General features: G+C 43.0%; 1 pseudogene; it reads left to right on the forward strand.

Annotated features, from left to right (window-relative positions):
* The first annotated feature begins 20350 nt into the window (after nucleotides 1-20350).
* Nucleotides 20351-20470, forward strand: LOC120102692 (small nucleolar RNA SNORA17; annotated as a pseudogene).
* Nucleotides 20471-23142: the final 2672 nt, after the last annotated feature.

Here is a 23142-nt window from a genome sequence, read left to right on the forward strand (position 1 = left end):
ACTCACAGAAACTATCCACAACTGGCAAGTTGTCCCCCTGCTAGAGCATAAGGCAAACCATAGCTGGCTGCTATGGGACAATCTTAAGCATCCCGGTGCCTCACACCTGGGATTAAAACGAAGGCATACTCTTACAATATTCCTGTGTTTTTCAAAAGAAACCAAAGACCTCACTGCAATCCTATCACTGCAATGGAAAATTAACACAGATCCTATCAGTTTCAGAGCCTCTCAGAGTGACCCCCCTCACCTCCTTAGAGACACCATTTCCAGGGCTCTGCTGTGACTTTCTGAGCCAGAAGCCCGAGGAGGAGTCACTGAGCTGGAGTTTCTTAACATTCTCCAGGTGATTTAAACACAGAGCAGCGTTTGAGAACCACGGCTCGATGGTTGGAGGAGCGAACACAATGATGTGTGATCCAGTGACACTGGATGCTCCTGGGAAATCAAGTCCTTTCCCCGGGCCTCGGTGTACTTACTTATAAATCAGTGCTGGGAGTCATCCTTTCCGGTGCTCACCTGTCATTGAAGCTGTTGCTCCAAGCTCCCTCTAATGCTAGAAGTCAGCAAGCTCCCAGACTGGGTTCTTGCCATCTCTTGCCAATCTTACCCTCTCTTACCAAGAGCTTGGGATTGCTAAGCGTCAAACATCCAGAACTTTTACAAGCTGGCTGTAAAACTTGTTTACTGAGTGAAAATTATTTATTATGAAATTGGCAAATGCCACAGATTGAGGCTTCATCTTCAACAGTCTCCAGAGAGCCGCTGTCCAGCACAGGGTTGCCCCAGGGCATTCAAGCCGCGCCAGACAGCCTCCTCAGAAAATACTAATGGAGAAAAATGCCTGTCTTTCTTGTGTTCTAAATTTTAAGGAGTGCAACACAACCTTTCGGCTGGAGACTGACAGAGATTAAGGTTGCCTTAAAAACCACATTAGGGAACATGAAACGTGGAGTCGAATCTTGAGCAGAGACATCCCCACAGAGTCTTCTGCAGTGCTTCTCATCGTCCTTCCATTGTGTTTGTTATAGAAAAGATGATGTTGAAGACTGATGCAATGTTTCGCTGATCAGCACACATGCATGTACACATAACCTTACATTTCTTTTATAAGATTACATAGAGACTGTAGTTTGTGGACTGTATGAATTGAGGTTTTTGTAAATAAAATTAAATTGTATATATAATATACACTTCACGTTCTAGGGAACGAGTAAATGTATTTTGAATGATGGAATAAATCCTTATAATAGATGAAAACTTACTGTTGGCGTTGACTTTTAATTATTACTATTAAAGACTACTTAAAGGTGAATTGTGTTTCTAACGGTTTTATTTAAATAGTCAAAATACAAAATAAAATTTACTCCCATTCCTCTGTGTGTGTGTGTGTGTGTGTGTGTGTGCATGTGTGCGTGTTCACAGTATGAATAAGAGTGCGTGTATGTGTTCCTCTTCCCTTCCTATCTTTTCTCCCTTCCCTCTTTCCTTGGTGGTGTTGGGGATTCAATTCAGGGTCTCTTGCATTTCAGCAATGCCTTATTGCTGAGCTAGGCCCACACGCCCAACCCCTTTAAATCCCCGATTTTATATTTGGCCAAGAGTAAATAAGGAGTTAAGAAGGCTTCCCAGATACTGCAGCAACGACTCTACACGTCTTTTGATTTTTTTTATGTAAACAACCTCGAGTTTTTATTTCATTTTACATGCTACTAGCGTATAAGGTCTACAAAACAAAGTGAATTTTAAAGGATGCTTTAAAAAGGGATGGAGAGCTATTTTACTCACGCTGACACTTCTTTTGGGAACAAAAGACAATCTGATAGTTTATCATTTTGTTTGGCTAATTATATGAGATAGCAACCTGACTTTTCAGAGCACCGCTTTTCAGAGTGTGATCCACAATGCCCGGGAGTCCGAAGACCTTTGCAGAAAGTCTGCAAAAACAAAACTCATTTGAAAAAGCACTGCCCAGTGTCTGCCATTTTACCAATGCTTACATTTGCCTTGTCAGTGCAACAGCTGACAACTTAGTACAGCCGAACTGAACGGTCACCACAGAAGTCACCACCTCACTCTTGGAGTTAACCAGAACCTATATTCACCTCAGAATGCCCCTGGTGAAGCAGTAAAAATGATTGGCTTTATGAAGAGTATGAAGTGTCAGTCTGTGAGAAACCGAGCGTGCCCAACGGTTATCTCAGGTAGAGAAACAAAGTTGCTCCGCCCCAAGCTAAGCTGTTTTGCTGGGAGGCTATTTTAATCTGCTAGATCAAGTAGCATCCTATGCTGCCAATTCTTAAACTGTGTGCACTAAATGAAGGGCTACCAGGCGCGGGGGCACATGCTTTTGAGCACAGCACTTGGGAGGCAGAGGCAGGAGGATCTCTGTATGAATTCAAGGCCTCTTTGTTTGGGCTACTAGTAAGTTCTAGGCCATCAAGGCTGTGTCGTGAGACCTTGCAAAACAAAATGGCAGGCACATGCTGGGCAGCGGTGTCCTTAACCTTTAAAAATAGTTCTGAGAGCAGTCTTTTAAAAATGCATTTAGGTCGATCTATTATCTATCAGTTTGTTTTTTAAAAAAATAATGCACTGAAGGTGTTTTTGTCCTTAATGAATATTAACTGAGTTCTGAACTCAACGTGCATTTTCTCAAAAGAGCAATACCCGAAAAAAGAGACCAAAGGAAAACCATTAAAAAGATAAACGGAATCCGACCCCCAAAATAAATAACAATATACAACTCACCCAGAGAAGCTGTGGGGTCAAGGGCCCTGGAGACACGAAAGCTTTTTAAAATGAGAGATGATCTTTCTGCTTGGGCGCTGTGGCAGGAGGGAGATGTACAGCCCTTTAATGTTCTGCTAAGCTCCAAGTACCAAACTCCATTCCCTCAAACTCCCTGAGGGCAAGGGCAGCTCAACATCTGTAATTGCTCACTTAGAAGCAGTTCTTTCGGAGCTTTAAAACTTAAAAGCAAACACTTTAATCTGTTGCTCACACAAATACCCTTCTTGGGAAGCAGCAGGATAGTGACTTCCAGAGTCCTGAGCTCTCAGTGACAGGTTAAAGCCACCCAGTAACTCGCTGAGGAGGAACCACTGTGTGTTTTTCCTTTCTGATGCTTACACCTTGCATTGGTTAACGAAAGAAAATTATCCAGTTACAAGGTATTCCAGGAGATCTGGGGGGATAGCTCAGTGGGTAAACATGCTTGCCTAGGGCCTGGGCTTGGTTCCCCCCAGAACTCATATTGAAATAAGTTAGAGATAGTGATGTAATTGTAATTCCAGGACTGGCAAGGCAGAGATGGCTGGAACTCTGATCTCAGTGCTCATCGAGCCTACTCTACTTGGTGAGTTTCAGGCCAAAGAGAGGCCTTGTCACAAGTTTATGAAAAGGATGGCACCTGAGGAATAACACCCAAGGTGTTCTCTGGCCTCCATATACATATATGTACATGTGTGTGCACCAATCGCCCCCCCACACGCACACACATACACACTGTGTGCTTATCTCCACAAGTGTGCCCACAAAGAAACACCCACAAGCAAAAGGGAGTACGTAGGTTGATGTCTATATGCCGGTGAGAGCTGGCACAAGTTAGGTCAACGTCATGGTAGGACAGTGAAATGTAAGGCGGGAACAAAGTTTTTTTTAAGGTAAGAGAGAAGGGAAGTGGATAGAATCAAAATGGAGGCGGAGAAGGACGACTCAGTTTGTTATGTATCTTTCTTAAGGGATGGATTTCTATAAGTCAGCTTATCTTATCTAGGTGGGTGGTTTACATCCCTATCAATTGGTTGTGAGTTTATTGTGTGGATGCATTGTGGATTGAGAATTTAACATAGACATCTGATTGTTGGGCTGCGATCTGTTGAGTCTGGATTTTACCAGGTAGCTGGAACCAGAGAGTTTGCAGCTGGTAGAGAGCCACTGGGAGAGATCCTAACCAGAGAAAAATTATGGTTAGTTCCATATGACCTCTGGTGCTGGAACTAACTCCAGGGACCACTGTGGCAAGGTGCCACGATGGAATGGCTTGTGGACCGCCTGGGTCTGAGAGTACTTGGGAGCAGTGTGGAGTCGCTGAGATAAAAATACCCCACAGTGCCATGTGGCCCTATGGGATAAAAGTTATTTTTAAAATATTTACTACAACAGGAATATGGTCAATATTGGGCCATATTTATCGGGTCTGAATACATCAGGTACTCAGTATACATCTGTACACGACAGGAAACGCAGCAGCATTTCCAGCAGATCCAGGAGGACAGGCGCTAGCACATGTACTTACCATGAAGACGGTATCATGGGAGAGGGAATCTTTGTGCCTAGACCCAGTCTCATGGTCAAGTCACCCAGGACTGTGAATCTCAACAGCGATTCCATTTTCTTACTCACAGAACCAAATGAAAGAGTGAAGATCTTGGGACTGGGGAAGAGAGGAGGAGAAACCCTTAAGTAAAATATCGAAAGACCAGTGACTCTATCCAGAAAATTATCCTCGTATTTGGTAACACTTTCAGTTTTATTAAAGAATTCATTTGCCATTCACACTCGATTGGCTTAACATTTAGTTTAATTCATTGTTCCTTCACTTGTCAAGGGTATGAAAGCTTCCTTTCCCCCTTTTTCTTTGTGGCTATGTCCATTGAGCAGAACTCGGGGCACGCTCTTGGGGTTTTGCAGTGTGACAGAGATGTACAAAAACAGCACTAAGGGCTGGGAGAGAGCTCAGTCAACAAAGCGCTCAGCAGGAAGGGAAGAGGACCTGAGTTAGACCACCAAAGCCTGCTGTTCAAGACAATGCTAGCTGTGGAGGTGGGTACTTACAGTCTTATCCCTGAGTAGGCAGGGACATGTGGACTCCTGGGATGTGCAGTCCAGCCAGCTTAACCCAATGGTAAGTTTCAAGCCAGTGAGAGGACCCTTAGAGAGATGGCGCTTGAAGAACAGTATCTGCCTTCCTCGTACACACTCACACAACTGGACCTCCTGCACACACATGCATATGTGCACATACCACACACACACACACACACACACACACACACACACACACACACACAATGACTTGAGCTCATTCTGCATTTATTCTTTATTCTTGAGCAGCACCATAGCTCTTGTGGACAATATCTAAACAAGATTTTTCTTTATCTTACACCTGAGAGGAACAGAGGTTTGAAGAAACGAAGAGAATTGTGCTTTAGGACTCATTACAAGTGAGCCATTGCTGGATGCTCAGATGACAGCTCTTCTGGGTATTTCCACTTCCTCTTACTCTTGCACTTCAACGCGATGAAGCCACCGTCGATCATTTCTCTTTTCTGTGTGCATCCTCCAGCTCCTCCCCGGTGAGTTCCTTCTCTTACCTCGTATTCCTCACACTGACATTTGTTTTCAGACTAGAAATTCCTTGAGTCGCTCGGGAGTTGTGCAATTGTGGACTTGAGTTGCACAGGATGGATGGGCTGCAGAAACCTGACAGAAGAGTCTCAGTGAAGTGGCTCAAGGGAGCGTCAACAGCGAAGGGAAGGGGAGGGACAGCTTGGTCTTCGGGAAAGCAAGCATTAGTTTCGTAGCTCCTTTGGGGGACCTTTTTCATTATTATTAAACTTCATCTCAGGGAATAGAAGGGCTCCATTGGGAATCGCCAGTCAAAATCTACAAGACAGTCGGAGCAGAGAATACCTTAGGACAGAGGATCTTTTGCTTAAAATTGGGCTCACGTTAAACCATCAGTGCAGATTTGGCGACATGGTTATCAAACTCCAAAGCACTCAGTCGAAGCATCTACACCGTGGTAACTTTATTTATAAAATAAGTGGTATTGTTATGGTCGTTTTTCCACCTGCTTTTCACAGCTACACTGCTCAGTTGGCATCACCAAACTGTTACAGGACACCACACACACACACACACACACACACACACACACACACACACACACACACACACACACAGCACAGCACAGAAGTCCTGGCTTTAAACCCTAACACCTGCTGTCCCAAAGAAGGTTCCGGAGTTTTCTTGTCCAGTGGGAGTGATAGAAAATGTTAAGCAAAGTGCTTCCATCGATGAGATTTTTTTTCTTTTATTGGAAATAGATTTCTTTTCATATAATATAACCTGATTGCAGTTTCCTCTTCCTCTGCTCCTCCAAGTCCTTCCACACCTCCCCTCCATCCAGGGCAACCCCTTTCTGCCTCTCACTAGAAAACAAACAGGCTTCTAAGGGATAATGATAAAATGAAAGAAGATAAAACAACAAGCAGACAGGAATAGGACAAAACAAGCAGAAGGAAAAGACACGAGAAACAGATACAGAGGCACAGATCCGGCACTGCCAAAGGCAGTCGCAGTCCCTGTGAATTCAGTGCTGTGCTGTTGTGTTTAGAGGGCTTTGTTTGCTTTGATGTTTTCCATCCCTTCTGCTCTTTATACCCTTTCTGCCTGCTCTTTTATGGGCTTCACTGAGCTCTACGGAAGAATCTGACAGGGCTGCCCCAGGTATGGCTAAGTGTCCCAAGGCCTCTGGTTTTCTGCAGCTTGTCTGGCTGTGGGACTATGCACTTGTTCCCTGCTGTGGTAGAAAACTTCTCTGATGGTGAACGAGCAGGGGACTTGTCTACAAGTACAGCCAAATGTCACTAGATGTCATTTTGTGGCTGTGTTCCTTTAGTAGAGCAGTAGTCTTTAGTTTTACCCTCTATCATTGAGCTATCTAGTCTCAAGTTCTTGGTCACTCAAAAAGTGTGAGGTGTGGGTTCCATCTCACGGAATGGGCCTTACATCAAATCAGATATTAATTGGTTACCCCCTCGATCTTTGTGTCTCCCATTGCAACCATGTCTTGCAGTCAGGGCGTTACTGTTGATCCAAGGGTTTGTGTCTGTGTTGGTGTTTATGTTTGTTCTTTAGCACGTGCAGAATGCCTTCAGGTATCAATAACACTAGCCGTAGGGGCGAAGGCTCTATGTAGGTACCAGCTCAACTCTGTGTTCACTGAGAGGGGTGGGGATTGTCTTCAGCAATGGGCCCTTGCAACATCTTGGCTTGTTCATGGGTTTCCACAGGACCCCATTGACCAACAACTTACTTAGACGCAGCCCATTCCCAGTACTGATAAGAGATGTCCAGTTGCAGCTCTGTCTTCCCCATTATCTGTCCATTTCATTTAGATCACTTTAATATATATGTATGCATTTTAAGAAGCCTCTACTGTATTAGGTTTCCATATTACCCATCCAATGGCCCTAAATTTTGACTTTGTCTCCCATGTTCCCTCCCTAATTTCCCTCTTACTCCCAAATCTCCACTTGATCCTCTGAGTCCAATCCTACCTCATCCACCTATGGCTCCCTATTCTGTTTCCCTGTCCTAAGAAGATCTATCTAGCTCCTCCAAGTTCCTTATTCTATACCTAACCTCTGTGGTTCTGTGGATTGTAGTTACCATTGACTTAATAATTGATATCAACATATGAGCAAATGCATACCATGTTTGTCTTTCTGGGTCTGGGTTACCTTACTCAGGATCACTTTTTTCTAGTTCCATCCATTTACTTGCGAATCTCATGCTCTTATCTTTAAGCAGCTGGAGAATATTCCATGCACATTTTCCTTTGTCTTGTTAAGAGGCCTCTAGGTTGCTTCTGATTTCTCTTATGAAAGCAGCAGCAATGAACATTGTTGAGCAAATGTCTCTGTAGTGTCCTTTGCTGTGCGGAAGCTCTTCAGTTTCTTGAGGTCCCACTTACTAATTGTTGGTCTTAGTGTCTGTGCTAATGGAGTTTTCTGTTCAGAAAGTCTTTTCCTGTGCCAATGAGTTCAAGGCTATTCTCTTACATGGGGTTCAGTGTATCTCGGTTTTATGTTGAGGTCTTTGATCCATTGCAGTTGGATTTTGTGCTTGACGTCTCCAAGCATGGATCTATTTGGACTCTTACATGCAGCCATCCTATAGGACCATCACCACTGTGGAAGACTCAATAGTGACTTGTTCCATTTCTCTGAGTTTGTAGGCTTTCTGTTGTTTCTGCTGTTGATATCCATCTTCAATATGTGGTGGTCAGATAGGATGACGGTTTTATTTCCATTTTTTCTATCTGTTGAAACTTGTTTTGTATACAGGTGTGTGGTCAATTTTGGAGAAAGTTTCATCCTTCAGAAAGTGTAGTGACTGTGTGTTTCCTAACAGGAAATTCTTCTGAGTTCCTGCCAGTTGTGGCATCTAGGGGTTCCAGGTAGAATGTGTGTCTAGGTATTGGGAGCTGACACATAGTAGTGGGAATGGGGAAGCGGGTCCACAGGTGGAAGGAACGTGTGTCTTCCACCAGGGGCTGCTTACTTCCCTGGGAATGTGGGCAGGAGAGGCCACATTGGGTAGTCTGCTAAGGAGCTGGGAATGAGACTGGGGCTTTGGATTTGGAGGAAAGGAAGGAGAGTAAAGATCTGAGGCTTACCTGCACTTTGCTGGCCTACTTGCCACTCTCGGAGGCTTGACTGGCAGTTTCCCAGGGTTTGCTGCAGTTGTGGACTGGGACAATAGGTTGAGTGGGAAGAAAGGTTGCAGATGAAGATCTGTGACATCAGCTGGAGATGGGGACAGAGAGGGAAGGGAGGCTGCAGTACTTGGTCTGCTACAGAGCTAAGGGTGAGACTGAGGTATTAGACTGAGGTAGGAAAGAAAGAATGGAGATCTGCAGTTAACCTACCTGCTTCTCCTGCCAGTGTGGCCTGTGGGTTCTCAGGGAATGTCAAATGAGAGTTTTCATGAAGCTCTTGAAGCAAATCACTAAAGAAGTTTTAACAATAGACAAGTAATTAGATGTCTGCCCCAGGATTCCCTATTGAGAACTGTCAATGGACTTCAGTGTAGCTTTTGAATGTGTATTGAAGATACTTTGAAAATGCACTAGAAGGTCTAAAGACTTGGCTTAGCAGTTAAGAGCACTTGTCTTGCAGAAGACCTGGGCACTGATCTCAGCACCCATATGGCAGCTCACATCTGTCTAAATAATATCCCATTCCAGGAGATCAATGCCCTCTCTGGTCTACACAGACACCAAGCATGCATGTGGCATATGCACATATATGCAAGGAAAACACTGATACACATACATAAGCTTAAAATTAAAACAGATTAAAATGAAACTGACCAGGAGACGTTGCTATTTCGTGGAGTGCTTTCCAGACTGCATTTCCATATAAACAGTGACCCTCTGGTTTGTCGACTGACCTTGAACAATATCAAATTTGCTTAGACTCTAAGCTTTAGATTATTGATATTTTAAAATATATTTCATAAGTCATTGGCATATACAAACTTTAACTTAACCATTTTCCAAAATAGAACTAATTCCAAGTGGGTTTTGCCCTAAGAACAGGTCAAGAAAACTTAAAATTTGTCACTGGAAAATCACCCATAGGGTCCATATATAAACATCTTTGAAGTGCTACTTGACCCAGTCACTACCCTTGGTAGCAAAGGCCAGCAACTCCTAAAGTCTTATCTTTTGCATTTGGTTGGAAGTAAAGCCACCGGGCCAGTTAAGTGAGCATAGACCCCCTTTCTCGCAGGTGGAATCGGCTGTGAGAACTGTGTGTGCTCTCAGGTCTTCCTTCCATAGGCTATGGCCAACTCTGAACGTGAAGATTCTTACTGCTTTCTCACTTCAATCAACAGGGGATAGCGCGAGGCCAATGGGAAAGCTCAGGTTTTGTAGTAAGCAGACTTGGGTTAAAATTATCTTGTCAGTTACTGGATTGTGATTATAAACAACTTGTTTATGACCTCTCTATCTCTCCATCCATCATCTCTATCATCTATTTATTCATTATCTGCCTACCTGCCTGTCTGTCTGCTTGTCTATCCATCAGCTATTTTCTATCTATCTATCTATCTATCTATCTATCTATCTATCTATCTATCATCTATCTATCCATCTATTTATAGTCACTTTACAGCCTGACTGCAGCCCTCCTCCCTCCTCTCTTCCTAGTCCCACCCTCACACCCACTCCCCATTGAAGCTCCTGCCATGGTTATCAATCCATCCTGAAACATCAGGTTGCAGATGGACTAGGCAGATCCTCTCCCACTGAGGCCAGGCAAGGCAGCCCAGCCATGGGAAATGGATAATTGTGGACAATCTAATGCAACTTCAATTTGAGCCTCAGTTTCCTGCCCTATGGAAAGAGAAAATGGTAACATTCACTACTATGAAGATCAAACAAGGCAAATGTATAAGACAACTGTCACAGTGTCTAGTACATTTTCAACAACTAGTGTATGTTAGTTTTAGTCCTATCTGTTCTGTTAGGTTTCTCATTGCACACTAATGCAAATTATAACCTCCTTTATGAGTGAATGAATTTTTCTGTCCTCCTAACCACTTGCCTCCCCCTGTCTTCCCAGATAGCCGTAACCCTGCTTAGCTCTCTTTGTCTATGGGAGCCTTATTTGCACTATCTTAGTCTATCTCCTTTGTCTCCAACTCAGAGTGTACCTAATCAAAGCCTGATAAAAGTCAGTATTGTCTTCCTCATTGCCTGGCCCTCCAAGGCAGCTTGTTGTTAGCCATGATTCTCTGTATGTGTTGGGCATAGCACAAAGGCAGTTTTACACAGAATCCCAAGATTACTTAAAACATTATAAGGTTGTTTCCTTATTTACCTATTTTATTTATTTATGTAGTCGATTTTGTGGTCCTTGAGTGTGAGTTTTATAGATGACCAGGTCCATGTTCAGTGTCAGAAGGTTGGGCTCACCTTGAAGAACAGGCAGCTGGTGGGTGAGAAGAGTTGACTAGTTACATGATAAACTGTTTCTGCTAATTCAGAACATACAGTGAGTGAAGTCAAAGGGACAGATAGACTGTGCGGGGAAATACTGAGACGAGGAACAGGTTGCATCGCATTCCATTGTGAGCAGTTCTAGTTGGAAGTGATGGAAGTGTGCTGTACTTTATATGACTTGAAAGAGCTAACATGTGACCCTTACAGAAACCACCTCCATCCAAGGAAATTGTTCCTTAGTCCAACTCCATAGCATCATTTTACTGAGTCCTGAGCTCAGTAGTATTGCCCCTATAGCCCATTTAGGATATACCAGGGCACTCCACACAACCAATTTCCTTAGCATTCTCAGAAAGGAATTTGACCTTCCTTTCTTCTTTTTCTTTTTTGTTCTCTCTCTCTCTCTCTCTCTCTCTCTCTCTCTCTCTCTCTCTCTCTCTCTCTCTCCCTCCCTCCCTCCCTCCCTCCCTCTCTCTCTCTCTCTCTCTCTCTCTCTCTCTCTCTCTCTCTCTCTCTGTGTGTGTGTGTGTGTGTGTGTGTGTGTATGTATGTGTGTGTGCGTGCGCGCACATACTGGTGCTGGGACTCAACATTGGCCTTGAACATGTTAAGCACACACTGTGCCATTGAACTATATCCTCGTCCCCAAAGGTGTTGTCACTAGGTTATCGGTTGATTGCTACTTCACAGGTTTCAGAGCACCTCTACTATGTGCAGCTAAGGTGACTGACTGACTGCTGGCGACATCATCATCAATTTGATTGAGCTCTCACCAGACTAATGGACTCACGGGAGTTGTCAGGGTCTTGCTTGGATTGGTGACATAGCCTGTCAAAAGCAGCACATTCTTGGCATAGCTTCGGCAGTGAAGCCTGTGTTTGGCCACTCAGATGAAAATACAGGTTTGTTTGTTTTGTTTAATAAATGCAGGAGAAAGTCATTTGTGTCTGCTGGGCCTACGCAAAGAGTCATGTGCCTTATTACAACTAATAACTATTCTCCCGGCTGCCATGGCAACCTCATGGAAGAAACATAATCTGTGACATAGAAGGATGTGGGTCTTGGTGTTTGAGAGTTGCTGCAGCCACACTACCCAACAACCCTGCTCTACAGGCTAATACATTTATTACTGCTCGAGCCACCATAGTGACATCTTAGTTGGTGTTAGCAAAAAAAAAACAAATGGAAATAACAATGAATGTATAAGATCTTTCCAAGTTCAAGGACATTAAATTAAAAATACATTTATGGACAGCATTCTGTGGTGGTTTCAATATGCTTGGCCTAGGGAGGTGTGGCCTTATTGGAGTAGGTGTGGACTTGTTGAAAGAACTGTGTCACTGTGGGGGTGTGCGAGCTTAGATTTTTTTAAAAATTTACTATTAATAAGGGATCTCAAATGCTCTCAACCCTCCTTTTAACCCATCATCCAAAGGTAGGGAAGGAAAAAATGGTAACTAGGACAAGGGGATGTGGACATGTTTAGAAGTAGTACGTTGGGGAGATTCCAATCTGTTTGTCCGGATACCAGCAGTCCAGTTCAGTAGTCTCGGGGTACAAACACGAATCAGCAGCAGTGGTGGCATGATCCAGCAGAAACAGCCAGGCCTCTGCCAAGTTGGCAGGAGACAGCAGGAGTGAACAGGACCAGCAGGAACGCCATGAGTTCTCTGTCACACCTCTCTCTATGAAGCAGAGATAAAGGCAGGAGACCAACAAAGCATTGCAAAGCAAGCTATGCAAGCGAGCATGCTGCCACTGTCTGCTGAGTCCTATTTATATTCTCTCCAAATACCATGTGTCCTCCTATGGGTCTTGCCTCTGCAGAACACCATGTGACTCTGTCTTAGCAAAACACTGTGTGAATCTGTATCACCACATATCCAGAAACTTCTGCTTCAGAGGTAAGCTACCTGAGGAGTCAGTTCTCTCCTGGGTATAGTTGGAATAAGACGTAGAACTCTCAGCTCCTTCTCCACATCACCTATGCCTGCATTTTTCTGCCATGACAATAATGGACTAAACCTCTGAAATTGGAAGCCAGTCCCAATTAAATGTTGACCTTTATAAGAGTTTCCTTGTCCATGGTGTCTCTTCACAGCAATGAAACTCTCACTAAGACTCATACTTACTAAAAAGATTAGCTTCAGCCCATGTGTAAAGGGGCGTGCAATGTGCCTATTTTGGTTTCAAGTTTATACTGGTTAGGGTTTTGCTTTGTGCTTTTACCATTTTTTGACACAAACAAGTTATATGAGTGGAGAGAAATCTCATTTAAGACAATGCTTCTATCAGGTTGCCAATGGGCAATTCTCAAGACTGATTGATGTAGGAGGTCCTGCCCACTGTGGGAGGAGCCATCTCTGGGCAGGAAGTCCTGAGTAGTATAAGCTGCAAACCAAGAAACCCATGGAGAGCAAGCTAGTAAGCAGCACTCCTCCATGGTTTCTGCATCAATTCCTGCCTCCAGATTCCTGCCTTGAGGTAGTGGCCCAATCTCCCTTTATGGTTATTATATAAACCAAATGAGTCCTTTCTTCTCCAAGTTGGTGTTGGTAAGCATCATCATGGCAACAGTACCTGTGTCTGACGTCTTAGGCTAGATTGCAGGGCATTGTAGCCAATATATAATTTCTGAATTGGGTAATCGATATCTCTCGATTCATTTCCACAGACTCCTTCCCTCAAAGCTCCACTTGTTTAGAAGTGTTGTCTCAGTTAGAGGCTCAGTGGAGCTCAGTGGTAGAGTAAGTGCCCTGCCTGCCCAAGCAATGCTCTGGGCTTGATCCCCAACCACAAAACAAGCAAGCAATGGATCAGTAAGACAGCAACAGAGACCTGAGAACACAACGAGGTCTTTAAAATTGCTTTTCTTTAACTGTCCACTGGTCTGACATCATCGTTCTAACTGCAAGGGTCCCTGTCTGTTTCCACAGCAGAGTCGCAAGCTTTAATCCCACACTATGGTGTTTACGTTTCTCCACCCAGGAGAAAGAGCTGTACTATAATATGAGAATTAGCAATGGATGAGGAGTTTATGTTTCAAATGAATAATATTGTAAAGTTTTCAGAAAGAAGGTAAGGGTGTTCCCACAAAGGGGAATTTGAAAGCGATTCACAAAACTAAACTTTGTGTTTGTTTTTAAATAATGTTCTAGAAGCAAATTAGTAGAAACACACTTGGGATCATTTGCATCTTGTAATTAAAACTGGTCCACAGGTCCACTGCCTGAGTTACGCTCCTGCTTCCAATGGAGTCAATGCCAAGTGAAGTGATACTTCTTGAGTTGCAGCCAGGCGATGGGAAAAAAAAAAAAGGGCATCTTCTCCAGCCAAAGGAAGGCAAGTGTCCTCTCGCTCGGCCGTGCGAACGGGGTGTCCCAGTAGTCTAATTAGAGGGCGATGGCCGGAGAGTTGAGTCATCGGGCTGCATCGCTCCAAACTTTCACCTTAGCAATCAGTTCCATAGCAGTGTCGCGAGTGGTTTCTAACAGCACAGTTTGCTCTATAAAATGAGGGTCAGCTTGGTTTCTTTTTGCAGCTTTGCTCATGCTTAATAAAAACCTGAAACGTAAATATGTAAAAGTTTTACACACCTTCGCATTTATACCTTATTTACTAAGTTGACATTTAATAGCATCTCAGCTTTACTCCTCACCAGGAACAAGTCACATATTGCTTTGTTCCTTGGCTCCTTGAGAAAAGGAGGCAACCACGTTATGAACTTAAGTAGAGTTTGTGAGGATTAAACAATTTAATGTACGGAGCACACTCAGAGATGTCCTCGGCATTGCGGTAAGTACGAAGGAGTATGTCTACTCCTAAGCTTTTCCTAGTTTTATAAAGTGTAGGTTCATGGAGACGTTTTCCATGACCACTGTTATACGCTTCATGACCAGTCTCTGGCCTAGAGCTATCTTAGTTCCGTTTGGAAACCAAACTGTTACACATGAAAATTAACTGAAGTACATGCTCCCTGTTGGCCTGCATGAAAGGCAACAGGCTGACTGGGACATGTTACCACACACAGCAGGAATCTCGGAAACTCATTTTCAAGACCATGAGGGCAGAAACAGGAGTGTAATCTGTGTACTCTAGCTAGTTCTGCCCACTCTGTGACTATTGGAGCATTTGCTTAAGTTCTGTCACACACGCATCACCCAGCCTAGCATTTTCTTCATGTTCCTAATAATCTAGAGACTTACTATTTTGTCTCTTTTAAATGTAGATCTCTAAGTTTCTGATGGTTTGCTCTTCTACAGAGGGAAAGGCAAGCACTTGTGGTCAAGAGCCCTCTTATGCTCACCCCGAGAACCGTGTTATTTGTGATGGCAGCTTTATAATCCTCTTTCCTGACCTTCCTGCTCCATTTTCTGGCCCATGTCTCCATCTCGAGCTTTGTGCACTGAGGGAAACAATTCCTCCACAGAGAGTTTTGCTGCCTCTTAGGGTTTGTTAAGTGAGATGAGAAATAACACGATTCATCAGGTGTTGAAATTTGCTACTTATAGTCCCTGAGAAAACATACCTATCTGCTCTTCAGATTTCTTACTTTTAAAGCAATTAGCACTTCACATTAGAAGTTGAGATGAGAGAGAGGAGTGATACCTCAACCGACAGCCTCATCCATATCCATAAGGTGCTTACTCTCCAATTAGAATTTCTATCAGCCCGACCTTCTACTTTCATCTGCTTCTCCTTCCAACGCTACTGTTCTATTGTATACTTATTAAAAGAGAAGTAGGAACTCTACATGACTTTTATTTTGATCTGTTCATAGGTCTAAGTTTTTAATTCTTACATTTTTATTTGAAATTAAAATTAAATCATTCTCCTTCAATTTTTCCATCCAACCCCTCTTAGTCTTTCAAAGAAATTGGTGCATGCATGTGTGTGTGTGTGTGTGTGTGTGTGTGAATGCATGTGTATGTATGTGTGTGTATGCATATGTGTGTGCATGTGTGCATGCATGTGTTTGTATGTATGTGTGCATGTGTGTATGTGTGTATGCATATGTGTGTGCATGTGTGCGTGCATGTGTTTGTGTGTATGTGTGCATGTGTGTATGTGTATGCATGTGTGTAAGCATGTGTGTGCATGTGTGTATATGCATATGTGTGTGCATGTGTGCATGTGTGTGGATGTATGTGTTGTGAAAAAGGATGCAAGTTGGAGAAATCTTCTTCCTCATGGAAGAACACTGCTCCCCCACCATTGGTTATCCAATGACCAAGTGGTCAGCCTTGAACTCACACATATGCAAACAGCATTCTGCCGACCATGAAAACTGTATCTACTTATAACCTATGTTATTGCTGCCTTGCCAGGGTCTCTAGTCCCAGTCCTCACTCTGCCACCCCTGCTGGAATAACGTGCGTGCCTCTAATAAACTCCAGGTAGTTCTTGCTCCTACATATTCAGCCAGCTCAGATATTATAACATTGTCTTCTAGAGTTGAATGGTTTCTCCTTTTATTAATTACTGTGATGTTTTCCTTCCTCGTAGAAGAACCCCTTAGTGCCCTGAAGAATTCTTCCAAATAGATTTCTCTTTGCAGAATTTTTATTTCCTTAAAATAAAATGTGGCATGAAGCTTTAAATCATTAGATTGAGTCCAACAGATTTTTTTCTTTAAAAATACTATTCAAAAAGCAGAACAAAGCAGAGGTTTCCTTCTACCCTTGCTCAATATCCTTCACGGTGCTGTCTATCAGTGCATAGGCAAGCATGTATTTGCAGCTCAGTGTTTTCAAGTGGGATGCTCTTGTATCTGCCTGTAAAGGTGGGAGGCAGGTCAGTCCTTCCCGCTCTCCAACCCTGCTTTATTTCACTCTTGGGACAGACCAATAGCAATATTAATGCCCTTTCAATGCTCTATTTAAAAAATACTATCTTTTTTTCTGAGATTTTAAAATGGGAGGAGACCCTATACTTTATTTGGCAGTTATCTCTTACTACACAGACATGGACCCTCCAAATATGACCGTGAATCTACTCTCTTTTTTTCTGAACAACTAACATTTTGTAGAACAGATAGAACATGGACAATTTCTAGTAAAACAATACATCACTTTTGGTGACAAGTACCCTTATAGTTGAACTTTATGTTTTTGGAGCTCCTCAAAGATGCCAGTCTTTGCTCAATGAATTTCCAACATGAGACTGTTAGGCAAAAGGATGTGTCTGTTACCTCTTTAGCAAGATGGCTAACTTGGCATGGAAATACAGTGACTTCACACATGCTTGGAAACAATCGATCTCGGCATGTCTTGTAATTTCCCTGCTGCTTTTATTTGCCTCTGCCCGGCGGGGTAAACTTTTTCCTTAGGACTATTGGCCATAGTAATCATCACAGTATTTCTTCTTCCAGGGAGCAGCTGTCTTCATAAATCACCTCTCCATGTCTGATGGGCTGCTTGTCTTTTGTTGCCGTCAGTGTGGCCAACGTAGAATCCCTGTGTCCCTGTGGCCATAATTGTTATCCATACATTTTCCTACTCAGCGCATTACTGGGGAAGTGATTTAGCTTGATGCCCAGTTTCTGGGTCAGACTGTCCAGCTTCGAAATCCAACTTCTTTCTATTTGTGTAAGCTGGGGCTGAACACACATCATGTGAGATACGTTGAAAACAGTATCTAATTAGGGGACAGGATGGAGAATAGGTATGTAAACGTAAGTCATACAGAAATAGCACTGTCACAGAATAAACTAATATTTTTATTTGATATCATTATGCTAGAGCATATTTTGCTCAAAAAGTCTTTTATATTAGTATATGGAATCTGTTAATTAGTTTGCTTAATGGGTCGTAAAGATTGCTCCATTCATGATTATGCAAACCAATGGCCTTTGAATTTTAAGTCTGTGTTTACTTCAGTGTATTCATGGAAGTGAGAACTGAAGTTCGTAGTTTTCTCTGCATGGCTAGCCTACCTCAGTTGTATTTATTAAATAAGCTCTGCTGTCCTCTGGCATCTACCAGGCTGCCTTTACATTTGGCTTTTCCTTCACTCTCTGTGTGACTCCATGACTTTCCTGCCTATCCCTATTGGTTTTTTTGATGATAGCATTACCATAGGTTTAATATTTGATAAGTTAGTCTCATATCAAGATTCCTTTATCAATAGGGGCTTCTTAGTGATTCTTAAATACTTCACATTATCCTTTCAAATGTTATTCAGCATGTGCACACACACACACACATCCTTAAATTATATTTATCATTAATTTATATATATTTTGTGCACATGCATGTGTGTTTATATGCATGTATATGTGCACATGTGCATAAGTATGTGTGTGCATAAATATGTGTGTGCGTGAATGTGTGCATACATGGAGACTAGAGGGCACTAATATCTATTAATAACTCAATAATAATAAGGATATTAATCAATATTAATCAATATAATGATCTTGGGTGCATCCTTGGGGATGTCATCCACCTCCTAAACCACGTGGTTGGGAGCCCCGAGGATCTTCTTGTCACCACATCTGTAGTTACGTGCGGTATTGATCACCAATGCAGTCCAGCAAAGTTGTCTTCTTTTCCCATAGGTTCTGAGGACTGGACTCAGGTCCTCACGTGTATGTAGCATGCTCTTTGCAAACAGAGCGTCTCCCCAGCTCATTCTCTCTCACCGGTGCGGCCGTACGTGCTTCTTCAGAACACGCATCTTCTGCTTTCTCTTACCTCAATCAGGCTTCCTCCTCTTCCCCTCCTCGTCTTCTTTTCCTCTTCTGCGCTGTCACCCTTTTCATTGAGGCAGCTTTGTTTCTGTCAGCTTTTCAAATAGAAGCATGCAGAGGTGAGAAGGTGAGGTGCAGGAGAGGGAGAGCGGGTGCGGAGGGGCTGGGACGGGCTGGCTTGTTTCAGCTCTGCCTGGCAGGTCTGTCCATTTTAAGTCCTTCAGGAGAGTCAGTTGTTCTCAACTCACATCGCCAAGGGCGCGCGGGCATAGCGCTGGAACGGGAAGATGCTTCAGCTACGTGCCAGCTCTAATGGATGGAAGCCATTGCCTGTTTTTCTCTGTGAAGAAAGATTCTGAAAACAACAGTTTTTTTTTTTTTTGACAGTAGGTTTAATTATCAGATTTGAGTTCAGTTTTGGCTGTTACTTAGGAGCTGCCTCTGGCACATCCTAGCCATTCAGCGAGTAATTACTCAAATGAACCTCTATTGAGTCCTTTTAAGTTCACCGAGCCTGACCATCTGTATCTATAGAACAAATCCATAATAACAGCGCTATGCAGTTACTGTGAAGATGAAACAAAATGAGTGCCTTTGCATACAAATGTTTCCTCAGCAACAGACTGCTCCATTAATGCAACGTGCAACGCGAAACTGAAAATTTGACCATTGACCTGAGAGTAACCTGTTGACCATTCACTGGACTTCTGTTGCTCTGTTGTTCCGTTTCCTTTTTAATGGTTCACATTCGATAATGAGGGAGTAGGGAAACTTGGTAGCATGGAATAGTCACTGAGCTTTAGGGCCATACATGAAGTTTGTCTGACACATCGTAAAATATGGTCTTGACGTTTCCTTAGTCCCTCAACCCCAACTTTGTGTGTGTGTGTGTGTGTAAGTGTGTATGTGTGTATACATGTGTATACATAATAGATTCATATAAATTAGAAATTATAGGAAATAAATTCGAAAAAAACAATAAATGAAGAATTACATATGAAATTATATATAATATATATAATTTTTTTCTAATTTAGTAGTTAGGTCAAGTAGCATATCTGATCATAAAATTATGTTGCCCTGACTTAATGTACTTCAGTCTTTGAAATCTTAAGATTTCATCTGCAAGCCAGGCGTCATGGTGCATACTTTAATACTAGCACTTTGGAAGCAGAGGCAGGTAGATTCCTATGAGTTTAAGGCCAGGTTGGCCTACATAGTGTGCTCCAGGCAAACCAGGCTACATAGCGAGCCTCTGTCTCAAAAAGTATTCGCCAGGATAAGAAAGATTACTTTGATTACTTGATCTTTGAAACATGGTTTTCTTCTCTAAGGTTAAATTTTCTTGTTTATATCTACTGAAACTTGACCCTATCATTTTGAGTTTGAGCTCTTCAAATTGCCAGCAAATGAGGCCTATAATATCTGAAACTCAGTAAATTTCTGCAGGTCAAGCAATCATGTCTTCTATAATTAATAGTAAATATTAAATGATGTAATCACCTACCCACAAATCTTCTATATTAGAGGGTGTATATTTAAGTTTCTATCTTAAAGAGTATGCCATACATGTGTTCTTTAACTCTCTGTGAACCAATTATGAGACATCTATCTATCGATTATCTAACTATCCATCTATCTATCTATCATCTATCTACTATCTATCTACATTAAAAGAGACTCATGTATACCTAGAAAAAAGATATTAAGACAATCAATTAGTTATTGCAGTAAAAGTATCTATTTATATCAAATACTAGCAAAGCTTCAGATATGGAGGAAAGGGGTAGTAAATATTTAAGATGAAAAGTCTAGAGGTCTAATACAAGGTAAGGACTACAGGAAGAATGTTGAAGCCTGCCCTGAGAGGCATCGGGTGTGGCTGCTGTGCGTCAGGAATGGCAGAGAGGAGAGAGGCTGTGTCTGCCCTTAGTGTTCTGCTCTATGAACATCGAAATGATTAGTAGCCTACCATTCCCTGGAAAAAGCGAGCCTGAGATGGCCACCTGTCCAGCACCAGAGGGCCAGACAGGGAGCTAGCCTGAAACAACCACCAGTCCGGTACTGTGCAGGCCTGGGAGTTGGGGGCGGCCACGCCCAAGATGATTCCTGCCCAGCACCATAATACATGAGTTGGGCATAGCACTCCTGAGATGACCCCAGACACTCAGTGACCCCAGAAACCACTACAATGAACAAGTAAGTAGTGGAGAAATGGAGGAGAAAGAGAAACAGAAGGATGAGTGCACCATGAGGAGAGGCAGAACTGGAGACTCGAGGCTAGTGAGGACCAGACTGGTGTGAGTAGCTGGTGAGGCCACCTGGGACCATGGTGGGGTCCTGGCCTGTGCTACCATGGGGGCGGGGCAAGTCTAGGCCCATGGCTCTGTAGCGGCAGGGGTCTGTTATCACCAAAGGCCAGGCGAACACCTATGGCCTGGGCTGCTGCCTAGGGACATGTTGATGTCTTAGAGCTGTGCAGAACTGGCCTCATTTCTCAACTGTCACTATGACAGAGCTGGTCCTGGTGTTGTGAGAGCAGGAGAGCTGTCCTACCTCATACCTGCTGCAGCACTCGAGAGAGCAGGCCCTGCACCTCATCTGGGCAGTACAGTGGAGCTGGCCCTGATAGAGCCAACAGGCTGACCAGCTCAGATACTCCCCAGGTCCAGGCTTGGAGTAGGCCCACTCCATGTTTACCCCTTGTTAACTGCTGAATTGCATTAAGGAGCCAGACCAACACATCCAAAACTGTGGGACTTCCATGACCCAGGACAACAGGATACCTGAGAGGAACCCCACTGAGGTTCCTGTATTAATAGCACAGCAGGAGCCAGAGGCCTCATACCAGACCATCGACTCACGGCCGTGAGCATTTGTAAGCAAAGGTGTGTGGACAAAAGGGTATTAGTGTGGGACACTCTGCGACACACTACAGCGTCCACAATGAGATTTCTTTCTCTGTTGTGGGGAAAAGTTGCAAGGATGGATGGTGGGTATGAGGAAAGGGAGAGGTAAGTGGGATTGAGGTGCATGGTGTGAAATTCAGAAAGAACCAATAAAAATTAAAAAAAACCCACATTTTGTGAAGTAAAAATGTTGCATGTGCTATAGAGGATTGTGTGTGTGTGTGTGTGTGTGTGTGTGCATTATATCTATCTATCTATCTATCTATCTATCTATCTATCTATCTATCTATGTGTGTGTGTGTGCATTATATATATCTATATATATGTGTGTGTGCATTATATATGTGTGTGTGCATTATATATATGTATGTGTGTGCATTATATATATGTATGTGTGTGCATTATATATATGTGTGTGGGTGTGTGCATTATATATATTATGTGTGTGCATTATATATATGTGTGTGGGTGTGTGTGCATTATATATATGTGTGTATGCATTATATATATGTGTGTGTGTATGCATTATATATGTGTGTGTGCATTATATATATGTGTGTGTATGCATTATATATATGTGTGTGTATGCATTATATATATGTGTGTGTGTGCATTATATATGTGTGTATGCATTATATGTGTGTGTATGCATTATATATATGTATGTGTGTATGCATAATATATATATATATATAAATACATAACCCTCTACTCCTGTGTCCCCCAAAACAGGCACAGGAATGGATAGCTATGTAGACTGATATATACTTTCCCTGACTCACTATGGTAATCTTTTATTATCTGTATGCATCCCATGGTAGCATATTGTGTACTGAAATAACTTACTTTTAGTAACAAGACAACTTATTTTGTAAAAGCTAAAGAACCACATTTAGTTTTCAAATATTTGATTTTGGGGACTGGGAATGTAGCTCAGTGGGTGGAGTGCTTGGCTGTCATACACGAGGCCCTGGGTTTGATCTCTAGAACCATATCAGCGGTATATGTCTGAGATTCAAACACCCCAAGAGACTCAAGATATACAAGGAATTGGAAGCCAGCCTGGAATGGAATACGTGAGACCATGACTTGAGAGAGGGAGAAGAAGAGAAAAGAGGGAGAGAGAGGGAGATAGGAAGAGGGAGAGAAAGAGAGTGACAAGGACAGGGACAGATGGAGAGAGAGAAGAGGAGAGGGTAGAGGAAGTGAGAGAGGAAGAAAGGAGGGAGGGAGAGAGGGAGACAGAGGGAGGGAGAAATAGAGAAGGAGGGAGAGGGGGAAGGAAAAAGGGGGAAGAGGGAGAGGGAGAGGAAGAGAGGAAGAGGGATAGAGAGAGAGAGGGAGGGAGAAAGAGAGAGAGGGAGGAAGGGAGGGAAGGAGGGAGGGAGAGAAAGTTTAGCCTAGGCTTAGTCATCCTTCAACTGGAGCACTGTCCTACTGAAGGTCATTTTGAGGTCAATAATATTTTCCAATGGTGACCTCTTCATAGGCCTCTCTTCTGTTGGCAACTGTCATTTCCTCCTTTTTCTCTTTTTCCTTTTCCATTGACTGGGAAATCCCAGGGCTGGCCATGGTGCCACACCTTCATCAGTCACCCTCTGGTAACTCACTGAAATTCAGCGAGAAAGGTTGTCTGTCACACAAGCCTGGTACTGAGTTCCCAGAAAGTGCCACTTAGTGACATATGAAATTTAATTAGTCCCCAAAAGCAAAGATCATGACCCCACATAATCCACTAG

This window comes from Rattus norvegicus, chromosome 4 (genome assembly GCF_036323735.1).
Source record: "Rattus norvegicus strain BN/NHsdMcwi chromosome 4, GRCr8, whole genome shotgun sequence".
In the NCBI taxonomy this organism is placed as follows: Eukaryota; Metazoa; Chordata; class Mammalia; order Rodentia; family Muridae; genus Rattus; species Rattus norvegicus.